Source organism: Elaeis guineensis, chromosome 13 (assembly GCF_000442705.2).
Source record: "Elaeis guineensis isolate ETL-2024a chromosome 13, EG11, whole genome shotgun sequence".
In the NCBI taxonomy this organism is placed as follows: Eukaryota; Viridiplantae; Streptophyta; class Magnoliopsida; order Arecales; family Arecaceae; genus Elaeis; species Elaeis guineensis.
The window spans coordinates 48,699,537-48,711,689 of NC_026005.2; positions in this window are offsets into that span (position 1 = coordinate 48,699,537).

Here is a 12,153-nt window from a genome sequence, read left to right on the forward strand (position 1 = left end):
TCTCTATAGACATTTATTTCTAGAATATAAGATGCTTCCCTTTGGTCTTTCATGGAGAATTTCTTAGACAACCATCTTTTGACCAAGATCAGCATAGGAATGTCATTTCCAATAAAGAGAATGTCATCCATATATAGTACGAGGAATGTGACAATGCTTCTACTGACCTTCTTGTATACACGAGGTTCCTCCTCATTTCTAGTAAAATCAAATGATTTGATCGCATCATTGAAACGAGTGTTCTAACTCTAAGATGCTTGCTTTAATCCATAAATGAATCTTTACAGCTTACAGACTTTGTGATCTTCATCACTAAAAGTGAAACCCAAAAGTTACTCCATATAGATATCTTCCTCAAGATATCCATTCAGAAATATAGTTTTTATGTCCATCTGTCATATCTCATAATTATAGAAAGCTGCACTGGCAAGCAGTGTGTGGATGGATTGAAGCATAGCCATAGATGAAAAAGTATCCTGATAGTCAATACCTTCACGCTGACTATAATCCTTCACCATGAGTCTAGTTTTATAGGTTTCTACCTTACCATTTACACCTATTTTCTTCCTGTAGATCTATTCACCCAATAGGTACTATACCCTCTGGTGGATCTACTAAGGTCCATATTTGGTTCGAATACATTGAATCAATCTCTGACTTCATAGCACTTAACCACTTCTCGGAGTCGATGTCTGACATCGTCTCGTCATAGGTTTTAAGATCATCTCCATGTCCCTTATCTCCTATGAAGAATATTTCCTCTACATCCTCAGTAAGTATACCCAAGTACCTTTCAAGATGATGGAAGATCCTACTTGATTTATGAGGTGAAGGTGGAACAACTGGCTCATTATTAATAGGTTTATGCAGTTCTTTAGCTCATTGTTCTTCAGAGATTTTCTCTTCAAGCTCAATCAAACTTCCATTGCCATCATTCTGGATAAACTATTTTTTTATAAATATGGCATGTCGACTCATAGTCACAATATGGTCTTCTAGAAAGTAGTAGTATTCTAATGACTCCTTAGGATATCCTATAAAATGAGCTTTCATGGATCGAGCCTCTAACTTGTCTGTCATTTATTTTTTGACATAGGCAAGACATCCCCAAATCTTAAGATGATCAAGACTCAATTTCTTACAATATCATATCTCATACGGTGTAATAGGAACGGATTTATAGAAAACTCTATTCAATAAGTAAATTGTGGTTAGTAGGGCATGTCTCCAAAGATTTAAGGGCAAGTCAATGAAACTTATCATGAACCTGACCATGTCTAATAGGATCCTCTCTGACATCCCGTAGAACTGAGATGTACCTGAAGGAGTCTATTATGAGACTACACCATTTTTCTTGAGATAACTTAGAAACTTTTTACTAAGGTATTTCTTTCCTCAATCTGATCGAAAAATCTTAAAAAAAATTTTGTTTGTTTCTCTACTTCATTTCTGAATTCCTCGAATTTTTCAAAGGCCTCAGACTTGTGTCTCATAAGAAACACATAACCATACCGTGAAAGATTGGTAAAGATGATGAAGTAGCTATAATCACTACTGGTCTGCAATCAAATGGACCACACATGTTAGTGTGTACCAAGGCAAGTATCTCAGTGATCCTTTCTCCATGTCCTACAAAGGATAACTTAGCCATCTTTTCTTGAAGGCAAGATTCATATACTGGATATGACTCAAAATTAAATGAGCCTAAGAGACCGTCTCTTTCTAATTTGTTTATCCTGTTATCTCCAATATAACCAAGCCTAAGATGCCATATATACTTATAGTTAACATTATCTCTAAGTCATTTATGACCTACGAAACTACTGACTATCTGCTCGTTTACATTCACATTCGCATCAACGTACAAGTAATAAAGACTGTCAATCAAAAGACAACATGCAACCAATTTATTTTTCAAATAAATTGAACAAAAGTCTTTATTAAAAATAAAATAAAATTATCTTATGCTAGTACAGAAACAAAAATCAAATTTTGACTAGTTACAAGCACACAGTAATAATCTTTTAAAACTAATCTAAAATTAGATGATGATTGAAGAGGATAGGTGCCGACTGCTTCTGCAACAACTCTTGCTCCATTGCCGACCCGTAGGATCATCTCACCATCCCTCAATCCTCTACTTTTCATTAGATCCTACATTGAAGTACATATATGAGCACTCGAATCGGAGTCTAATATCCAACTAAAAGTACAAATAATCATAAGGTTAGATTCAACAACGAGCATTATAGACATACCTTTCGAAGTTTTGTCTCCTTTCTTGGTCTTTAGGCTCTCTAAGTACAGCAGACAATTTCTCTTCTAATGGCCATCCTTCTGACAGTGGAAACTCTTTTCTTTGTCTGCAGCCTTCTTCGGAGTGTTTTTCTTTGACTTTTTTTCTTTCTTCTGCTTCTTCACAGGCTTGTTCCTCTTCTTCCCTGAAGACTTTTTTTTGAAAAAATGTGTCTACTCCACAGCAAGAACGAAGCCCTTTGAACTCTTCAAGATTTCTTCTATAGTGACCAACATGTTAACAAACTTAAATAAAGTGTAGTCTAACTTGTTCATATGGTAATTTAAAATAAACTATCCATATGAACTAGTCAAAGATTGCAGGATCAAATTCACTTGCAATTCCTTCTATATGATCAGGTCAAGCTTCTTAAGCTCTTCCATATCCTTGATCATTATTAAAAAATGCTCGTGGACCGACTGCCCCTCATGCATCTTTGAGTTGAAGAGTCTTTTCGAAACTTTAAAATACATCGTTCGGCTCTGCTCACCACACAACTCTTATAGGTGAGTGATCATAACTCTGACAATTGGTATATGCTCATGCTACCTTTGTAACTCATTTGACATAAAAGCCAGCACATAGCACTTTATCCGATTGTCATCATTCATCCACTTATCTAGTGCAGCTCTCTATTCTATAATAGGATAGTTTGGCAAAGGAGGGGGAGGGTCCTGGTTGAGAATATATCCTAATTTTTTGGATATCAAAGATAATCTTGAGATTTCTGAGCCAGACCTTGAAATTTATTTCGATCAAATTAGTTGGACTCTAGGATACAGGCTAAAGAATTTGAAGCTGACATGGTTAAACTGTGAAGAGCAAAGATTCTAGTTAGACATTTATACTTAGATGTAAAATTTAGTCTAGAAACTTTAAGAAACAAAAAGGCTACCACTATTTTTTTGGATCTCTCGCACTCCCTCGTAGAGATGCGAAAAATGTTATGCGACTAGGGTTCCTAGTGGGTACTGCAGTACCACCGATATGCATCGCACCTCACCATGCCTGGTTATTAGGCCACGCTATATCAATGAGTGGACAACTATTTTCTGATACTTTCCAAGCATGTTGCAGCACTTGATCTCTAATTCATGAACCTCATCATGCCCGATTATTGGTCCACTCCTTAGTTAAGTCCGATCCACCATTCAAGCATAAATAAAGCCATCATTGGGTCTCTCACCATGCCTAATTATTGGGCCTAACTCCATCATTACCTAGCAACATCTCATGCTAATAGGGTAATTGTATCTTTCCGGTACAACTGAACCACTGTAACCCGTCGAGAACAATCAACACGAATAGGACACCCGCACTCCTACAATGATGGAAGACCTTGGGCTTAATATTTTTTGGAGAGATTTGGATTAGGTCTCATCTAATTAGTCATTACCATGACTAGTCCTATTGGCATGGGCTAAATCGAACCACTAAGTAACCTGATTCTTGACACAATCTACCAAATTAGCCAGATAAGTAAAAATGAGTAGGAGGCTCCCTCTTGATAATCCAAGTATCCTAATTAAGTAACCACCATCTAGTACTTGCCTTAGATACCAATTGATCAATTGGTTTCAAATATGTTAGCTTAAGTGATTGAGGCTCGAGCCACTGAGCCTTGAGTCAATCGATTAAATAAATGGATTTCAAACGACCCGACCAACTACAACTATTGGTTTGATCATGAGCACTCTTGACCTAATCCTAATCAACTCTTGAATGGATTCAATCAACCGCTCAAATTGATTGGGTTCCATTAAGTTTAACTCAATTACCCTAGGTGTAATCAAATTACTTGACCTAATTTCATTTAGCCATGACCAATTGTTAATCCAATTAACATAAAATTCAGATCTTAATTCTAAATTTCATATCTAAATTATTTGAGTGATTTTAGTATGTTATAATCTCGAAATATATTTCAAATTTTAGATCCAAAAATCAAAAATCAGATCTAAACATGTTATGGTATCGAAACTAGTTTTCGATTTTCAGATCCATGAAACAATTTCAGATTTAAAAATTACTTCATATATCTCATACATGAATAAAAATTTGATCTAAAAACAACTTTTCCAGATCAATAAAATCAGATTTAATCATTGAAAATATTTTTTAAAAGGATCCAACATCGATATAGGATAACATTTACAACATAAGGGGTAAACCTTATGCTACGACAACCTTGTATCACATCGATGTAGATCATTAATCTAATTAATTTTAGATTTGATTACAAACCAGATCACATCTTATTTTCATGCATATGAACCCATGGCTCTGATAATACTATTGAATTTTAGATATTTTGTATGCAGATTTCAAAATAATTTTGAATACAAGCAATGGAAGACAAGATTAAATCAAATTTAATCATATGCATGCATAGATCTAAATCAAATATCTATGAATCTAGTTCATATGATGAAAAATAAAATATTAAGCATCTGATTTCAGATAATAAAAATTAATTTATGATTAAATCACATATCTGAATCATAAAACTCCTCAAAATCGAATCTGTGGATGCCTTCAAGTTCTATTGTAGCTGCGTACGTGCCCGACCTCTACGGATATCCACACGAGACCTGATCTGATTGAAAAATTTTTATTCTCCCTAGGGTGCTAGCTCTCTTGCAGAGAATGCTTTCTTAATGGTTGAATAGAATCTCCTTCAATCTCCAAGACAACCTCAAGAAGGAAGAAGAAAGGAGGAAGAAGAGGAAGACAAGAGAGGAAGAACCCTTCTATCTCCCTTTTCTCTCAAACACCTCATGCCCAAGGGAAGTCATGCCCCCTATTTTTCCACACCCCAAAGCTCTCTATTTTGTGTGTGAGGTTTGATCCCAGGTCACTTAATTCTAACATCCCATGACCCCTCCTTAAGTAGACCTCTAATTGATTGGTTTAGACTAGGATTGAAAGACCCTAACCTAACCAAACTAGGAGTCCTATTTTGATTCAAAACCATATCTGATTTAATCCAAATTAAATCAGATTAAAGGGGAGAGGTAGAGGACATGTAAGGGAGCCTTTAGCATGGGTTTTGTCGCCCAAAAAATATGGGATGCACTCCTTATTGCATGAGGTAGTTATGGCGCAAGAAAGAGAATCCCAGTTGGAGGTAGTTATGGTGCAAGAAAGAGAATCCCAGTCTAGCTGGGATTCCTATTAGGGTCTGTTTTAAATGAGTTTTAATCCTAACTAATTCTTGATCCAAATCCTAACTAACTTAGGAATTGGTTATAACCAATTAACTAATTATATTTTTGCCCAATTAATCTAAATTAGGCCCTAATCCAATTAGAGAATTAATTGAATCAAATCCTCGTCAAACTAGAGATTGATTTCTTGGATATAAGGTTATCTCATAATCAATAGGACTTAATCCAATCAAATCCAAATTAAATCAAATTGAATCCTATTCAATTAGATTCAATTCTAACCCCATTACTCCATCAAATTGAGACCTATTGCAATCCAATTATTAAATCCTCCATAAATTCACTAACCCTTAGTGTATTGAATATTGCAACTATTGCATTAAATTAATTATCAATCAAATTGATAATTAAATCTTATTATGATTCATAATCATAATTCAACCATCTGATCAATTAAGAAACTTCTTTTGTGTGTGACCCCATAGATTTTTATTCTATCTGGTAGTGAGATATACCATGATCTCCATTATAGTATCATTAAAATTCTTTTTGATAAATTAGAATACTTCTAACTCACATCCATCAAGGATCATGGATTCAAAATGATCTTAGTGAGTTCTCATAATCCACTAGTAACGTCTAGTAATATGTGGTAGCAATCTAGTAGAATAAGAATAAAATCTATAGGTATAGTTACCGCATAATTCAGTTTCTCTATGGTGAGTTCCGACGAGATAGAATTATGAAAACTTGTCAAACCTCTTCATCTGTCATATAAAAAATTTGATTAGTTCAAGTCCAGATGTGATACTCATGGAAACTCCTTTCCATCCATCACTTTGCTATGGCCATAGACTAATGAACTTAGCTTCTCAAATTCTATAGGACTACTCCTTATCTACTAAGGTCGATAAATCCTTTCTAAGTGCGCACCCTACTCCTATAGTAAACCTACTACAGTCAACATATACGATAAAGATCTAAATGGCTAGAAGATCATGTTTATGTGCAGTCAAACTACAGCAATCTCACTGTAAGCAGTCGAGACACCACATGTCAAGAAACCACTCACACCACTATAGCATCGAGACGATCATCGATGAGTGAGTAGACATCCATGTGATCTCTCGTATGATCATACTCAGTGCCGATGTTCTCTAATAACTATCTGCACTATCACTCAGTATCTCTACACTATAGACTTGAAACTCATCTATCCCGAAGGAAGCAATCTATATACCGATCTATCTGGATCAATCATCATCTCCATTATGATCCATCGATCGAAAGTAATTCTAAAATTAATTATACATATCTCAAATCTAAACTCTTTAGAATATGTATCTTTAAGTTATTAATTTTTTGGACGATTCTCGGACACATAACACAAGAATGGATAAAATTATCTTCTTTATTGATAAATCAATAATTTAAATATAAAAATATATCTTAAAATTATTACAATGTGTCTGTCATATTAGCTTTTAGGGCATACATCTAACACCATTGTCCTTAAAGGCTTCTAAGTCGTCTACTCTAAGAGGAGTTCTAGATCGTCGACATTGGAGCAAGGATCTAGACTACTGCCGACCTCTCGGAGGATCCTCTTAAATTGGAGAGAGCTTAAGGTCTTTCTTCATTTTCTCGATCATGACATCGATTGAGGCCCCATGCTTCTCGAATGCTTCTTTGGCTCGGACATTTTTTTCGGCCTGATCTAGCATCTCGGTGAAGTCATTCGGGTATTTCTTTTCTAGGGAGAAGAGGAAAGAGTTCTTATGAAAAGTCTGCCCTTCAAGATAGTCATTGCAACTGACTGGTCCAAGTCGCATACTTTCAGGATGGCTGTATTAAAGTGGCTCACATAAGCTCAGAGGGATTCTCCTTTTCTCTACTTGATGTTTATCAGAAATTGGATTTTCAGTGCTGCCTCTTACTGCTGATGAAGTGGGCCATAAATGACCCTACTCAATTGGTGGATCAAATGAATGAAGCCGGACTTCAAACCCAATTATCAATCCTGAGCCATCTTTTTGAGTGTTGAGGGGAAGGCTCGGCATAGGATTCCATTATTTTCTCTATGAAGGAGCATAAGAGCCTTGAAGCTCTCCAAATGATCCACTGGATTAGTCAATCCATCGTAGTTTTCTAGCTACGGCATCTTGAAGTTGGTGGGCAGCAGCTCCTACATGATCCTGTTGCTAAAGGATGGATCAATGTGAAAGCTGACCCCCTCATTTCGGTCCACGGCCTGATGTTGTAGCACCTCAATTTGTTGGTTTATTTCTTGAAGTTTGCGGTCCACATTAGCATCATGGACTGTTAGACCTCTATGTGGGCAATGGAGATCTGCTCAAAGTAGACCCCTTGCCAGAGTGGGGTGGGAGACCACCTTCTCCATTTGGGACTCCTTGGTCAACTAAATCATGTTTGCCTTCCCCACCCAAGACTATGCAGGGGAGGTTGAGGCGATTGCTACTAGGGCACCTCCTACACATGGTTTAGCTGCTGCTTGGTGCGGACTGGTGCGGACTGCTATGGTTAGCACTTATACTTGGTCAATCAATGCATTGAATTGGTCCTGGTTCACCCTTGCAGCCAGTTGGGACAACTACAGAGGTATCTTCGATCACTGAGGAAGGCATGATTTTCAATCGAATTTTCAGCCAGTCGGCCCATCGTGGTGTTGGGATGTCGTGATGATGTTCTATGTGGCGACATTATTGCAGATCTCATATTCCTTCCTAAAAGTGGGCATGATCTTTCTTCTAGTACCAATCTATTGCTGCAGATTTCTTTCTTGGATTGGCTTAGTTAGAGTTGGACGGCAAGTGCAGGATGGCGATGGTAGGATGGCGACGACGGGACCTATAGAATGTCCCTAGTCAGAGTTGGCTCTAGCAGGACCCTCTGACACTCAAATCAGAAGTCTAGAATAGATAAAAAAGAGTGAACATATTGGAAGAGAAGTGATTGCATACTTAGGGGTCCCTATTTGGTTTATTTATAGAGGTCAAAGCTGTGGGAGAGAAGAGTCACAGAGGGCCATTTCAGCTGCTTCGGGCATGTTACTCTAAGATTTCTAGCCTAATCTCTCGAGATTTGGTGATTGTCTTTGTCTTATTTAGCTTATGGCCAGCTGTTCCCAATGGTCGTGTGATTTAAAAGGAGTGCATGGGTGCTCCCGATCAATCCTTTTAAGTATATTGATCAAAGCAGACATCGATTGAAGCATGGGTCAGCAACTAATGTATAAAGATCGATCAAGATATGGATCGGTAGCTGATGCATGGGTTAATGGCCAACCTCAGGTCGACCGTGATCGAGGTTTGTTGGTGTCTTTGATTTGAGCATAAGAGATTCTCTACCCATAATTGTCCATTTATCATCATCCATATTATGTATTGGAGATAATGGTGTCAAATTGGGTGCACGTGCAAAGCCAATTATTGATTTTCATATCAAGCTTATGAATCATGAGGCTCAACCCATTGGTTGGCCCAACTAAACACAAGCTTAATTTGTTGACCAGCATAAAGGGTAGATATGCCCTAGCCGTATTGGCTCAACCTGATGCCACAGCATGGCCTAAAATGGCCTACTCCCAATTTTAATCAGGGCAACACCCCAATTCAATTTGAAGATAGAGGCGGACTTTGCCTTCTACTAAGACTAGGGGGAGGAGAGAGGAAGGGTTGATGCTCAGTTAGATATCCTCAAGCTCTATTTCAAATTCTCCTCATTTCTTTTATATCGCGGCCTTTTATTAGCCATCTACCATCGGCTGGCACTACCTGTCGATTGGTCATGACTTGGTACCACTATTAGACACCACCTGCCCTCTTCCATACCCTTAAGTGGTATGCAAGCTTCTGTTTCACCCACTTTCTCTCTTATTTTCTCTCCTCTTCTTTCTTTCTCTCTCTTCATCTCTCTCTTGTGACAGGTAGATCCCACTAATGATGGATTTCTCCCATTCTCTCTTCCTCTCTGTGTCCTCAAATAAACCTCAGTAAAAGATCGTAAGCTGATCTGCTTGCTACACAATGTGTCAGTCCTCATGCAAGCCTTTGTCGGGCATCACTAGACTTTATCATCATCAACCTCTCTATTGTATTATCATTATCTTGATCTGACTCTCATTCATAAATTGACCAGTTAGATTACCTAATTACACCAACCTGGGTCTCTGGATCCCGCCACTCACCCTGCTCTATTCCCTTCAGCTCTTACTCCTAGTTTCCTACAATTGCCGATACCTTTTTTTGTTATTTAACTTGATTCTATGTGCATGTACAATCATATGGACAAGAGAAAGTCCAACAAGGAGGTACTACATTATAGTTTTTAATCGAGATTTTAAGATAGAATTTTTAGCAATTATTTGGATTTATATTTGTGCTCACAAGATAAGTAATGATTCGTCTTTCTTAGATTTATCAATTATTTGCTCTAAATAAATACTGATGTCAACTAAATTATTAATTTATAAAAATGCAACTCATAAATTTAGTAAGCCTGTGCTTTAAAAAGAAAAAGTATAAAGACAAATTATTTCCTCTATTTTAAATTCTCCTATTTTCATAAGGAACAGCTGGTCAGATGGATATATATATATTGTAAATTGAGTGTGTTATTCAATTTAGCAAGCGCATGGATGCAACATTGAAGCAGCAAATTCTGCAAATTTTGGACATGTAAGTTAAAGGTGGGATTTGGAATTATCTTGACATTCCATTATCGGGTGCCAAACTCAAAAGATAGGAATTTGAACCTCTTTATGATAAAATTCATGAAAGATTGAATGATTGACAGTGAAAATATATGTCACGAGTAGGTAGAATTATTTTAATTTAATCTATTCTGAGTTCAACTTATATCTACTTGCTTTTTAAAGCACCAATTCTTAGTGCTACTCTGAATGAGTTGGAGAAGATCTTGAAGGCATTTCTATGAGGCCATAAAGTTGGTTGGAAGAAGATTCATCCATTCCCCTGGAGGAAAATCTATAGACATAAGAAGTTGGTAGGAAACTATTGCTGCAAAGGTTGCTGTTAATTTAATTCTTCATAAAGATTCTGTTTGGACGAAGCTAATACACTGAATATAATTTTGATGGTTGAGATTCTTATCAAATATGAAAAAGAGCTTTTCCTTTGTAGCGATCTATTTATGCCAGTGCTACTGGGGTGAAACATGTAATGGCAAATTTGTAATGGTAGGGCAGTTAATTTACTCAATGATCCCCAGATTGATAATATACCCTTGACTAAGAAATCAACTCCAACTAACATCAATTCATGTCACAATAAGATGAAGGTTGATGATTTGATCACTACCAATAGAACCTGGAATGGAACACTTCTTCAGGAGCTTCAGATGAAACAATAGAGCAAATCATATCAATTCCATTGCCTATTAATGAGTACCATGATAGGCTAGTTTTGAATCTAGCCCGTACAACTACATTGAAGACCAAAGATATTTATAAAATGATGTGCAGGGCAGTCGAACCTGAGGATGGAATTATTTTAGCTGGGTATGGAGGTTAAAAGTGGTTCCAAGAAGAGATTTGCTGCGGAAGGTGGGCTGGGGACATTTAGTTTAAAAGGACTTGCTTCTATCCATTAGATCTCTTACATCATAATAATATATGCTGCGATCTCCACCTTGAACACAGTGTGGATATTCAGCATGCACTCATTGAATGTTACCATGCATTTCTGGTCTGGAGTGAAGTTATCAATCATCATCCAATTATTCCTCAGATTAATTCTATCCAAGATCTAACTGATTGCTCATCTAGAAATCTTATAACTGATTAAGATAAAACTATCATCTCTTACACACTTTAAGCCATTTGGATCTCTAGGAATGAATTTCTTTTTTAGAACAAGCAACCAAATCCAATTCCGACACATAGCATAGGCTTTCAATCTACTGCCAGTTAATGCCATGCGGCACGAAGAAGACATTGACCTAAAAGCCACAAATATTTGATGCCATGTTTTATATTTTTGAGTAATTGCATGTAGAAAAAAATCCAAATATTCTTCAATCAATCATCATTAATTGTGCATTTAGCATCGGAACAGTTCCTGCTCGGCTGTTGTACTGCATTATTTCGCTCCTGCAAAGCTGGAGAAAATGACATGCAAGAGGTAATAGACAAACTCACGAAAAGTATGGGCAATTTTCTCATCTAGAATTGTATAAAGATTGTGCAGATACTACGATGAGAGCCAAGAAGCTATGAAGATTTGTTCTCATGTTTTGCATTTTTAGCAACTGTACATGGATGAAAATCCAGAGATCCTTCAAGCAGCCATAATCTACTATTTATTTGATATTGGAGGAAATCATGGCTGTTCTACTGCATCATTTTTCTCCAACACAGTTGCTGAAGTATGAGTTAACAGAGTATGGGAAAAAGGTCTTCCCATCTACATTTATATGCAGGATTCTGCAGATAATACAATGAGAGAATGTTCAACCAACATCAGTGCAGACAAAACCGCCCTGAAAAATCAAGGTCAGCACCTATTTAACTGCTTTCATGGGTGACGACCCCCATACCAGTTCTGAAGCAATAAACCTCATTCTTCAGGGTTCTTTCCCTACGTAGCAAATGAATCTTTTTTTGATTGCTGAATATATGCCCTTCAACATGTTTCAAGAGGCAATTCCAGC